At 35.3% G+C, this 13,718-nt stretch overlaps 1 long non-coding RNA gene across 1 annotated transcript; it reads right to left on the reverse strand.

The window, feature by feature from the left end:
* Positions 1–8,171: 8,171 nt before the first annotated feature.
* LOC127871903 (uncharacterized) lies at positions 8,172–11,799 on the reverse strand. The gene is made up of 3 exons (XR_008045604.1): positions 11,686–11,799; positions 8,634–8,752; positions 8,172–8,315 (listed from the first exon to the last, which is right to left on the reverse strand). It is a non-coding gene; the product is annotated as an uncharacterized LOC127871903 (long non-coding RNA).
* Positions 11,800–13,718: the final 1,919 nt, after the last annotated feature.

Here is a 13,718-nt window from a genome sequence, read left to right on the forward strand (position 1 = left end):
CAATAATGCGCTGCTTTTGGTATTCAATCCGCATTGGATTTCTGTAATTTTGATAACGACGCGGTTGATGTGTTTGCTGAGTGCGATCGTATGCAATTGGCGGCATTTGATCTTGTGTTAGATCTTTGATCATAAGCGTTTCCATACATATTTTATTTCTTTAATTTGTTCTAACAAAGTTTGATTTTTTTTATCATTTATTCGCCAATATGCATTGTACAGTTGAATACAAACATCACTGGAATACTAAGAAATTAGATTACAGTACAATCGGTCATGTTATAATAATGTATGACAATGCTAAAAAATACAACACAACAATACTAATAATTATGAAGGTAAATTAGTATTACAAACAGATTCGACCAATTCCCACAAACTGTTATAACTATTGGCTAAATGCGTGTTTTGTATAACTGCATAGGCTATTTTGCAGCTACTTAGGAAACCATGAATTGTAGGGGTTACGTAACGTAATGTCATAACCCACAAACGTTTAACTATAACAGAACGTTTTTTTAAAGATAAATGCTACAGAAAATACATGTCGAATATCTTTTTAAAGATATTTTTTGATATATTTGATCGAGAATGTAACCCGCCTCCCAGTTTCGCTGAATGGGTCAAGTTCCCCACGGGTACTACTCTCCCGTACCCCCAATTTCTTTTTCGTACCCAATTTTTTTTCCTACCCAATTGTTTGTTCGTACCAAATTTGTTTTTCGTACCCATTTGTTTTTCGTACCCAAAATGTTTTTCGTAACCTAATTTTTATTCGTACTCTATTTTTTGCCATAATTTTTGTACCCAAAATTTTCGTTCCCATTTTTGTTTCGTACCCAGAATTTTCGTACCCACATACACAATTGTGGTGATGTAGATAAACTTAAATAGATGCTTTTATGTCAACCCTCTTCAAAAGCATCGTCACACCAGTACTATCAGTACTTTGATTTATTCTTGGAACTATGGGTTATGGGTTTTGCTGAACCGAATTCTCTTATATTTATAGGTCTTTAACCTCAACCAAAATATATGCTTTGTTTAGTTTTTGTTAATAAGAATTTGCTTGCGAAGTAATTTCTTGCTGTAGGTAAAGACAGGTGAAAAAAAATGTACTTATTTCTTTTGTTCATGGGAACCATTTGAAATTCTAATGATTATTATATATGAGAATTATATCTAATATAAAATAAAATTAAAATTATATTTGATAAAAACTAAAATTATCAATTAATGTAATATATTAGTCCGTGAAGTCAGTGTTTTGTTTTTAAAGGGATAACATAAGTATGCATAACGTATATATTCTATTCATTCTTGTATTTCATTATAGATCATTAAAATCAAGAAAACCGGGAAAAGCGCACATTGCGCAACATTTTGTATCGTGGTCCCACTTGTTTGCGTAGTAACCACTTTTGTTTGTTTCTTGTTTCAGTTTAATAGAAATAATGTGTTCGAACTTTGTATCTCTAAATATATTATGTTGGTTCTTATATTTCATTTATTATATAATTTTGTCTATCAAATAGCTTTCTACATGTTTCGACGCAGCTGTCTTACCAATTTTTAACTTTTGTTAATATAAAATAAAATGTTGATGAAATTCCCAACCAGTTTTCAAGAATATCTTGCTTTTTTACTATAAAGCCCTGTATTATTAACGATCCTGGAAAACTCTTATTTTGTTTTCAGACATCTGAAACATTGTCACTTAACTTTTAAAAGCTAATACAAACGCTTACGTCGATGAAGTCAGGTGACTATATCAGCATGATAGATGCGTATGTACTCTATAAGCATGAGATTGTCCATATTCCGGGAAAACACTTGTTTTTGACTTTTGGATTATTTAACATGGTCGCTGTATTTTACAATTTAAATAAAGGCGCTACAATTAAATTTGATTAATGGACACTTGCAGAAGATGTATTTAAACGTAATTATATAAATTTGTAAAATTCTAATGCGATCTACAAGAAATTACTAGTCTAAAGTCTGGGTCAACTCTTGGTTGGGACTTTGAAAACTGAACAACTGGTACTGTACATTAAAAGAAAAGTAAAAACAGAAGCTAAACTACAAGCGGGTGTTGGTCCATACTCCGGTGAAATGTCCTGTTAACTTTGCAAACTTTAAAAATAAATACAAAGGTTAAACATAACATCACGTTACCTTGCTAGCTTGGTATGTACTTGTATACTCTAAAATAACTAATTCGTCTATAGTAAATGAACATTCCGAGATTTTTGGACCTTGAAACATGTGTACTGTGCGTTAAAAATATAATACAAGAACTCTAAATCAATTTGAGAACTACATGTGAAATAAGTTGCAAACATTGGTACACATAATCTCATAATTATATCAGACAATCGCTGATCCTTTTTTATTGTTTGTGTTAGGAATTAGGATCTGGTTCCCTTTCCCCTTATTTAAACGGGGGAAGTAAAGGGAATATTTATTTCAAGCAGAAATGTGTTTAAACACGTGGTTACATGTAGATATAAAACATACCTAATACGTTCACGAATATCTGTTTTTAATGTACTGAGTGCGTTTAAGGAAAAGCATTCTTCTACGAGGCATAAACGTGTGTCTCGAATGAAGCCTGGTTTCTCTGTATGTTGTTCATAACCAGAAATAATCTCTTGGCAATATGTTAATGGTATTGCGGATACGGTGTCTTAAAATATGCCCTGAGATACTCAGCAAAAAAATGTGTCATTAATGCTCTTCTTACCTCGACGATAGCAATATGTCCGGAGCTGCAAATAGGGCGTAGGTATGTTAGCATGTGTATATTTGCATGGATGTATAGATTGAACGTAAAAATGCATACACTTTTCCAAAAAGTATAAGATTAATTAGTGTACGTATGAATCCCCGATTGTGAAACAAGTTATATGTAACGTTACATGTTTGTCTTTATTGGGATGTATAATTAACTAACAGAGTCAGTGTTTCGTGAAATAACCAAATTTCACATTTTCAACCACAATCATAAATGATGGCATCAATCAACATTTATAAAATTAAATACTTACAGTTTCAGGTGCTTAATGACAGAGTATGGTTTTTGTTGACTTGAGTTGATCTGTCATCACAAAATTGAGACACTTCAACTTTTCGTTTACAATAATGTTCGTGAGATCACAATTTTGACTACGTTTTCAACAATCTGATCAAGGTTTAATGTATTTGACACTTCATTTCATCGTTCCTCAAAAAGTTGTAGCTCTGTTGCTCTGGTCTCTTTCCTACCATTGAGTAATTAAATGGTTATTAAATTGAATGCGTTTTAATTCCCTTTTATTATTGTTTAATTTGAGTGACGATGCTATGAGGTTAAATTTTATTTACACTTAAATGTATCATGAATATTGCTGGGCCAAGTGTGAGGTTGAGCGCTCTAAAACCGGTTTAAACCCCCAATGCTTTGCATTGGCCGTTCTAAGGCGGTGACCCCAGCTTTATTCATTTATGTGATATGTATGTTGTTTTGTATTGTGCTGTTTTGTGCTGTTTTTTGCTGTTTTGTGCTGTTTTGGCAATTGGTCACTTGCCTTGCCTTAAATAAGAACCAACTAATTGTGTATAATGAGAATTCAATACTGCTCCAGCAGCTGGAGTTTCACTTCTTTATTTTAATGTAATCAGTGTGGACTGATCACGATAATTATTACTGTAACTTAATCATATGCTCTAGTTTATCATCTACACCTTCTTACTCATTTTCCTTGCAATCATCACGCGCATCATCATTATCCGCATCATCATCATCATCATCTCCCGCAGAGTGACTATCATTATCAATTTGATAATTATAATATTCAAAACCATTATGACCATAATAAGAATACGAGAGGCACCCAGATTATATTTGAACAAAATCTTTATACACGTTTAGACATATAATATATTCTTTATTTCCTCCGATATCGAAGATTCCAACAGCATAGTTATTCAATAATCACAAAGCATGTTTAACATAGAAAGAGTGGCATGATTTACAAAATATGTAATCATGAATAAATATACAAACAAATAAATGCATGAAAAACCCGTGCAAATTGCTTTTACTCTATCACGTACAATCATAATGTTGATGTTTCAACCTTAATATTCGTCATTTATAGCATGATGCGTCGAAAGATTAGTGATAAAGCGGAAGGGTTAGTTGTTGGACTTTTGAAGACTAAACACACATATAGGAGTATTCAAAATGAGTTGAAAGCAATGGGATATTCGATTTCCTTGGGTTGCATCAAGAACATTCGTGATAATATTGGACATCAACGCCAAAATATCAATGCTGGCCTTCCGATGCCAAAGTTTAGATATCGTCGAAATGTGGCCACACCGAACGTCATCAGAAAAATTGTATGGCCGCCAAAGTTAATCCACCGACCCAACGTGAGTCGTCTATGTTAGGCATCTCTAAAGGGACTGTATATAACATTATCACAAATATATTGGAAGCTAAACTTAGAAATAAATACAAAGTTCATCAGCTTAACATGGCGCAAATTAAGAAGAGGAGGGCTAGATCATGGCATTTATACATGAAGTTAAGAGGTGGAAGCTGGAAGAACTTTGTTACTTCTGATGAGGCAATATTTCTATTAAGGTGGGCCGTAAGGGCGACGCAAAGTTTGCTACACAAGAAAAGGCGAAACAGTTAGCGACTAAATTAAGTTCGTTAAGCGGGACTCTTTCGCCAAGGGTTTCATGGCATGGGCTGGTGTCTGCTAAAGAGGAAAAACCGAGATTCGCTTTATCAACAAAGGAACTAAAGTTAATAGCAATTTCTATATCAATAAGGTATTGAAGTCGTTACTTCGAAATGACGTTCCGAAACTGTTTCCAGAAGGTCGGATGTCTATGATGTTCCATAAGAACAGGGCCTCAAGTCACACATCTAAACAGACCCTCCAGTTTCTAAAGAAGGAGAACTTGAACTTTATTGACAGTGACGAATGGATGCCGAAGTCTCCGGATGCTGGCCCAATGGACTTTGGTAATTGGGAATCCTTAAACGCCGTCTACAGAAGCGTAACGATAACTCTATTATAGGTCTTCGAAAGCTCTTAAGGACGAGTGGAGAAAACTGGACCAAAATATTATTAACAAGACTCTTGAATCGTGGCAAAATATGTGAAGGCTTATTTACGCATGTCATGGATCAAATATTGAACACTTACTTCAATAAAGGTACTGTTGCAATTCTTTTTGTGCGTCATTATTTTGTTCAAATATTATATGTGCGCCTCTCGTACTCATCATCAATATTATTGATTATCTTCCCAATTATTTTCAACATCGCATCTAACAATATCATAAAAACCACCACCACCAGCAACAGCACCGTCATCACTACCACCACTACTGTTACCATTATCACCACCACCAGCCCCCAACCTGCATCCCCAACCACCTCTACCACCGCCGCCGCCATCGCCGCCGCCACCGCCTCCTTCACCACCACTACTATCACCACCACCACCACCTTACCCAACACCACCACAATTTGCACCACCACCATCACCATCCTCCTTATCCTTCAAAATCATCATCGACAACAACATCATTATCGTCATCATCATCAGCTTCGTCATTTTTATCACCATCATCAACATCATCTTCATTGTAGTCCTCATTATTCCTTTTAAGTACGTGAAACGTATTGTTTAATTTGCGAGTCTATTCGCCATCTGATTAGTGTAAGGAAAAAACAAGAGGTATATACGAATCTAAAAAGCTAAATTTGCAATATTTAAACGTTTTGAAGCCAACATATTACTTCGTTTATTTTTTTACTATTATTTGTTTGTAACTCAAATATATTTAGTGTATAATAAGTTAGTTGTGTTAGTTGAAGGACAAGCCCCGTTTTTGGTTCATCTAAGGAGCACACATACGTATGCATATTATTCATCTTTGCCTTAATTTTTCATCCTCGCCACTTTCAGTGGGATGAGCTGGCGTATAGATGTGCACTTTTTGTAAATCCATCCGTCCGTTTGTCAGTTTGTCGCCCGTAACTCGACAACTATTGTTGCAAGAGTGGTGAAACTTGAAAAAATAGTAATAAGTAAGTTAACTTTTAAGTATTATTTTAACATAATCGGAAACTTTTTTGTTACCTTGTTTGAAAAAGTTTCATTTTTAAAAGTGTGACGCAATGAATTCAAATAAGTTTATCCGCAAGAGTTATGTATATTTATGCTCATATAAAAACTCACTCACCTTCTTACCTTAGTTATTGGGTGATATTTTCAAAATTTAATTTTTATACATATGTTTAAAGTGGACACATGTTGCAGTGGCTGGAAAAATGGGTAGTATGGCTCAAAAATCAAAATTTCATGTTTTTATATATTGTATTTCCACTTCCTTTTAGAAAACAAAAGGCAAACAATAGGTTTCTATCATTGTTAGTTTTCGAGATATTTACCTCAACGTAATACCACCGTTTAGTGCAAACTGACTCATATTTTCCGATTATCCTTACAAAAAATTAATATAAGACAAACACTAGTAGATGATCAATATACATCAATATTTTCAATACAATAATCTTTCTGTCGTTATTTAATTTACCATAAAAATGCATATGTAAATTTTATATATTTTTAATATTCATATTTCAGGTGTACCTCCTGAAACTATGAGTAAATAATTGATATACTACAGTTTTTTTGTGTAGACAGTAAATGCACAAACATACCATGCGCACTTAATGTAATTGACTTCACTTTGCAACATATGCTTAATGTGTGAACTTTTTTCATTGCAAATTGAGTTAAACAAGTCCCACATTTGTATTCACACAATACACATTTAACACAATTTCATATGAATATCAAAACATGTATTATTGTTGACATGGAAACAAATAAATAAAAAAGACCATAGAACATAAGTTTAGTATTTGGCTGTTCAAGAATAATGTTTTACAAATACAGTACCTACATTATAATGTTTATAATTATGAAAATGCAAATGCAATTAAAGGGATCTTTTCACGCTTTGGTAAATTGACAAAATTGAAAAAAGTTGTTTCAGATTCGCAAATTTTCGTTATAGTTATGATATTTGTGAGGAAACAGTAATACTGAACATTTACCATGGTCTAATATAGCCATTATATGCATCTTTTGACGATTTTAAAAGCTAAAAATTATAAAGCGTTGCAACGCGAAACGATTGAATAATTTGGAGAGTTCTGTTTTTGTCGTTAAATTTTTTGAAACTACGAAGATTGCTTATATAAGGTATAAAATACGTTATGATTTGTAAACGGCGGAATAGCTCAGTAGGTTAAAGCGTTTTTACTTCAGGACTCTGGCAGGACTGCAGGGGTCACTGGTTCGAAACCTTGTCCGGGCAATGTTCTTTTCCTTTTTTAAATTTTATTCTTGATTTTTTACTGGAGCTTTTACGATCCAATGTTTACATTTATCGATATAAAGCATTTAATGAATAAGTTAAAAAATGCCAAAATCTGTGAAAAGGCCCCTTTAAGATCTTATTGATTTACAGCCTTTGTAGGCAGATCGACCAATTAAATATATTCATTAATTACAAAACAAACAATTTTCCCGAAATAAAAATATGTTGCACTATCGTTCAAAATAGTGTACAAAATTAATTAATTGTATGCACATTCATGCATATTTGCAGGACAAAACCTCTGTAAAAATCTTAATTCATTCTAAGAACAAATAATAGTTTGAGAGTAAATGTACTGATTATTCATCATGAATATTAAACATTGCTTTAACAATCTTTTTACAACTGCATAACTGACCCTTAGTATAGTTACATAAGTGATATGAAAATTGTCCATTTACATAGCATTACCAATGAAGAAAAAGCAAAATAAATCAAATTATGAACATGTTCTATTATCCCAACCTGCATATATTGCTCTTTTATCCGCTTTACCAGTTCTTTCAACATCAGGCAATAGGCATGTCAATTTTTTCAACACATGTCACCTGCAAACTTCCAGTATGTTATCACAGAAATTCCACTGTTGTTTAGCTGAAGGTCCCTCTCTTGAGATCGTGACCGGCAGTGGTAACTTAAGTACCTCATTGATGCTGACACCTTTTATCAATAAGTTAAACTTAGTTTCCTCAACATTGTCAAGTTCGATGCAGGTAACAAGTCCAGGATCTGTTGAATTGAGCGCAACCTTATGGTGCTGAAAAATTCCCTTCAATAACACAAACAAACGCCATTCAGAGATATCAAATGTCTCGTACACAATAGGTGGGCAGTTGTGACCACGCAGCTTCCGACTCCTGTAATAATTGCACAAAATATTAAAAATTCATTATTTCCATATGTATAACAACCCTGTCTACAAATACCCAAAACACCTGCAACAATCACTTGAAGACATCTTACAGTAAAAAATAGAACCAAACAGCCTTGCAATATATCATATATTGATATAGATAGCGAAATAGGTATTTAAAACTGTGCCATAGAAGCATTGTTATGCTTTGCTTTCAGTGGACAAGGATGTTTAAGAAATTGATTTAATCATGAATTTGTATTAATAAATTACAAATGCAAAATACGTGCTAAATTGTACCCGATAATTGAGTCATAACTACCTGTCGTATTTCTACATCCATGTTAGTAAACGTGTTCTTCCAAATGCCAAAGTGCTGATCTGGGGCAAAATGGGTGTATCCAGCTATCATCATGCTGTACTCAATTTTCATATGCAAGCCTGAAAAATATGAACATTGCAAAATATAATGGATTTCTCTGCATAAAGTTAATTCATCATATTAAAACTGTTGTAGATTATATGTTCACTCATAGTAACGTTTACTTTACCGCCGTTTACCGGTATATTATCAAATAATAATCATTGGTACGCATATAACAAACATGTATAACTTAGTTTTATACGGGGGCAGCAATAAAACTTTCAATTGTCTGAGTCTCACAAGTGGCATCCATCCAGGTAATGGTGCATTCCTGAAGGCTTATTCAAGTTATTGTAAAATTACATTGACCAAATATTCTTTCTCAGTTAATGGTATATTCACAATTGTTATGCGTTAGTGTTTTTAATGAAGGGTACATGTTCAAGTCCTTCCTTCTCAAGTAAAGTAGCAACTGCTTGCAATTTGTTGTTAGGATTACATATTGGAAATAAAATTGCTTAGCAAACTTGTTTTTCCGATATCATAACTAAGAATTTTTGATTTGGTCTGCGTGATTGTTTACATACATTGGACGGTTGACATATGTTGCTATGTCTGATTTCACAACCAGATACAAATATTTATTGTTTTATGTAAATACAATTAATTTCAATATGGTCAGTGATGTAAAGTAAGTACAGATGCCGACAGCAACATGCCTTTTCAAAGAATTCTTCAAGTTGTGTTTTGTTACTAGTGACTTGAGAAGAACATTTACTGGAATAAATGTCAACATGTTGAAGGAAATACAAGGAAACTTAATAATGACCCGAATATTCCGACTCATCGCCTACATCACTGTTTTCAACATGTTCATTACTTTCCAAATATTCATGTATGGTTTTGATTTTATAATAATTGTTCAATAGACCAGTTCACGCGTGACATCACCCGCACCTGCGTCTTTACATCCGGAGTGCTCTGGTAGGCAAAAGAAAGACACTATCAATAGGGAGAAATAGGGCGTGATAGTTTATATTTAAACGATTATATATAGATTTTATTTTTAAACATGCCAACAAGTTGTTTTACTGGACTGTAACAAATAAGATTGAAAACAAGCAATACATATATAAATTCTATATACACAGCATATAAAAAATAACCATAATGATATTTGTCTCGGAAAACTAACACCTTGACACATTAAATGTAATTGTTTTCATGATATTGTTTGCATCAATCTTGAAATCGCGTAAGCCTTTGTATTCCGGTGTTTCATGGCCCGTTAGTTCAGCACGAACAGATAATATCGTTTTGATAACATATTGTACCGACTTAACGAACAACATAGTGTCATAAACCACACCGGGTCGCAGATGACAGTCTGGTCATTAAACACAATTGATTATACCACCATGTCTTCCCTTTCTTGTAGAATTAAGCCGTCATTTAATTGAGAAATTTACCGACAAGTACTGAACTGATTCTTAAATTAAATATGTTATATAGTGTCAAAATTAAAAGTCATACGTCGAATAAAGGTTATCAGAAACTGTACACCGTTAAGATGCTAGCCCGTTTAATTCATAAAAACTAAAGTATTTAATGATTTTAAAATTTACGTTTTACATTTAACGTATTTAGCAGGTATCGATTAATTAAAACTACGTCATTCCATATGAAGAGTTAATGTTACGGCAATGCGCGAACGACATCGTAACAACAAGAAATTACGTTTGACACCAACAGGGGTAAATAATATTTGCGAAAAATAATATATATATAAACGGGATAATGTTTTAGTATGTTGATGCTGTTTAAACATAAATAAGTGTATATGAAGTGAAAACACCCAAGTATAAACAATCGTCGCGATAGACACCTATAAACATAGCATAGACTGTTATATGCGCATAATATCACTTTAACAGGGCTTTGTAGTATTTTCAATTAACACCTGACACTTTCTATCACACATAGTCATTTTTTTATCTCTTTAGCTTACTAATACCCCTTTTAACTATAATTCTATAACTAGATGTATTATTATTTTTGTAATTTATTGAAGCTCTTTTGTAAAAAGTAAGACTGCTAATGCATTGAACTCTTTGTTTTGTAAGATTGTCGGTTTTTCAGTCTTCAGACCATTTTCTCTTTTATTTTAATGGTGTGTACTTTTTAAAGATGCAAATAAACTATATTGGCACTAAATAGGATTGATTTGAAATATTATTAAGGTATTATTATGCTGTTGTTTTTTTCAGAGTTTCTTTTCGATATATTGACTAAACACGTGCCGTTATCCATAAGTTTTACGTTATTGTAACCAGTGCTTTTGCCTACCGGTGCATCGCGCATGCGCGAAAATCCGTATTCAAAACAATAACAATGAACCAGTATATTTTAACATGTTAATGTTAGACAGAATAGTGACTTTCAATGAATCGAAAAGATTCAACCTCATGAATTACATCTTAAAACAAGAGCTTTGTTTGTAAAACACAATGCCTCCTACTGCGTTTTGAAGCCGCACGGCAGCTATTTTAGAAACACGGTTATATTTTGAATGTAAAGGTCAGAGTGACATTAACCTTTGACCTAGTGACCTTAAACCATGTTTGATTGTAGATCTCAATGATATGCATGCACATGTGCAGTTTAAAGAACATAGACCCAAGAGGTTTCATTTTATGAGCAAGGTTAAAGTTTTGGGACCGACACTCACACAAATGACAGACAGACAAGCCAAAAACAATATACCACCTGATCATTTGATCTGGGGGCATAACAATACTATGTTGAATACTTACATAAGGAATTGTGGTACATTGATTTGTTCGTGATTTTTTTTTACTTACTGCCAGTTTTACAATGCTGATGATTTGTAAACAAAGGCATACTACCTTAACAAGTCAGAATTGCACTTCCGGGTTATTTATTATCCTAAGTTTTTTAACAATCTAAGACAATACAAAATTGTGAATATTGTTGTAAAATCCACACTTACCGTTGTTTTGATGTATCTTTCCATTCATCAACCGTGTTGTGAACGTATTACTTACATTAAGCCATTAAAATCGTTTAAATACTTCTCAGTTGTGTACCGCACCATTTTGCAAACCGACAAAATGCTTTTAGGGCGTTTGTCGATATCGCATTCATAGCTTATAAATAAAATAAAATTACTTTAGAAAGATATTACGTGTGAACGTGTTGTCTTATAATTACTTATTAAAAGTAGTAAAATTGTTGTTGTCATTGGAATCGCAGCTGAAAAAAGCGTGTTATCGGCCCAAATCTAATTAACAATTTAAAATTACGTTTTTTTTAACAACGTCATTTGCGCAACTATACCCAAAGTCGCTGCGAACGTCACATATGTGTGTCCTACAGACCCGAAATAACTTATACGAACAGTGCGTATGTTTTATAATAAAAGGAATTTGTTTTATTCGTTTGCCTGAAAAAAGTGGGCTTACAAGTTTAAACACTATAATGTTGAAATAAACAATTTATTAACACTCATTTATTGATATACCTTTTGAATACAAGATACGTTTATGAAATATTTACCTGCATAAAGCAAGAACATTGTATTTATCGCAATTCGTTTTAGAGGACACTTGTAACTTGTTGGTGATTGTTTTGGCAAGGGTTTGTTTCGACGGCGGCGATAGTTGTGATTGCGGTAGATGAACTGGTGGTAGTGGTGGTAGTTGTGTTGACGTCGGCGAAGTGGCGGTTTTGTCGGTGGTGGCAGTGGTATCGGCGGTTGCGTTGGTGGAGGTTGTGGCTTTGTTGGTTGTGTGGCTGTGGTGTCAATGGTTTCGGTGGTTGCGGGGGCGGCGCTGGTGTTAGTGATTTTGATTTTGGCGGTGATGGCAGTGGTTTCGGTGTTTGCGATGGTTGCATAAGTGGCAACAATGTAGGTGGTGTCAGTTGTTTTGGTGGTTTAGGTGGTGGCTGTGATGGCGGTGTTGTCAGTGGTTTCGATGGTGGCGTCGGTAGCGTATGCGCCTGCAATAGCGGTGGCGGCATTGGTGGCGGTGGTGGATTTAGTAACGGTGATAGTGGTGGTTGTGGCGGTGGAGGCGATGGTGGAGGTGATTGCGTTGGTGGCGGAGGTATCAGTGATTTCGGTGGTTGCGGTGGCGTCAGTTGTTTCAGAGATGGCTGTATTCACGGTGAGGTCAGTAGTATTGATTAGGGCAGTGGTTGCGGTGATAATGGTTGAGTCAATGGTTTCGGCGATGGCGTGGGTGTAAGTGATGTCGGTGGTGGCAGTAGTTTTGTTTGTAGCGTTGGTGGCGTGGTTGACATTGGTTTCGGTGATGGTTGTGGTGGCGGTGGTGGCTGTCGTGGTTGCGGTGGCGGTGGAGGCGATGGTGAAGGTGATTGCTGTATGTCGATGGAGTCAGTGGTTTCGGTTGTGGCGAGGGCGTCAGTGTTGTCGGTGGTGGCGGCAGTTCAGGTGGTAGCGTTGGTGGTGTGGTAGTCTGTTGTTTCGATGGTTTCGTTGGTTGCGTGGTTGCCAGTGATTTTGTTGATGGCGGTGATGGCTTAGTTGGCTGTGGTGGCGGTGGAGTCGATGATGGTTGTGGTGGTGGTGATATAGACGATGATGGCTGTCTGTGGCGCTGGTAGCGATGGTTGCGGTTGTGTCATTGGTTCCGGTTGTGGCGTTTTTTCGGTGATGGCGGTAGAGTCATGGTTTTGGTGTTAGCGGTGGTAATGGGTTGACAATGGTTTCGTTGATTATGTGGTTGCGGTGGTGGCAGCGCTGGTGGTTAAGGCGATGGTGGCGGTGATGGTGATTGTGGTGGTGGCGGTGATGGCATTGGTTTCTCTCGGTTGTTGTTGTGTCAGTGGTTTGGGTGATGTTTGTGTCTTTCGGTGGTGACGTCGGTGTAGATTGTGGCGGTGGTGGCGATTATTATGGGTGTAACTGCGCTGGTAGCAGTTATGGCTTTCGAGGCTGTGATGGCGGTAGAGGCGGTGATGCTTGTAGAGACAATGGAAGCTGTGTTAGCGGTGGTGGCA

This window comes from Dreissena polymorpha, chromosome 3 (assembly GCF_020536995.1).
Source record: "Dreissena polymorpha isolate Duluth1 chromosome 3, UMN_Dpol_1.0, whole genome shotgun sequence".
Lineage (NCBI taxonomy): Eukaryota > Metazoa > Mollusca > Bivalvia > Myida > Dreissenidae > Dreissena > Dreissena polymorpha.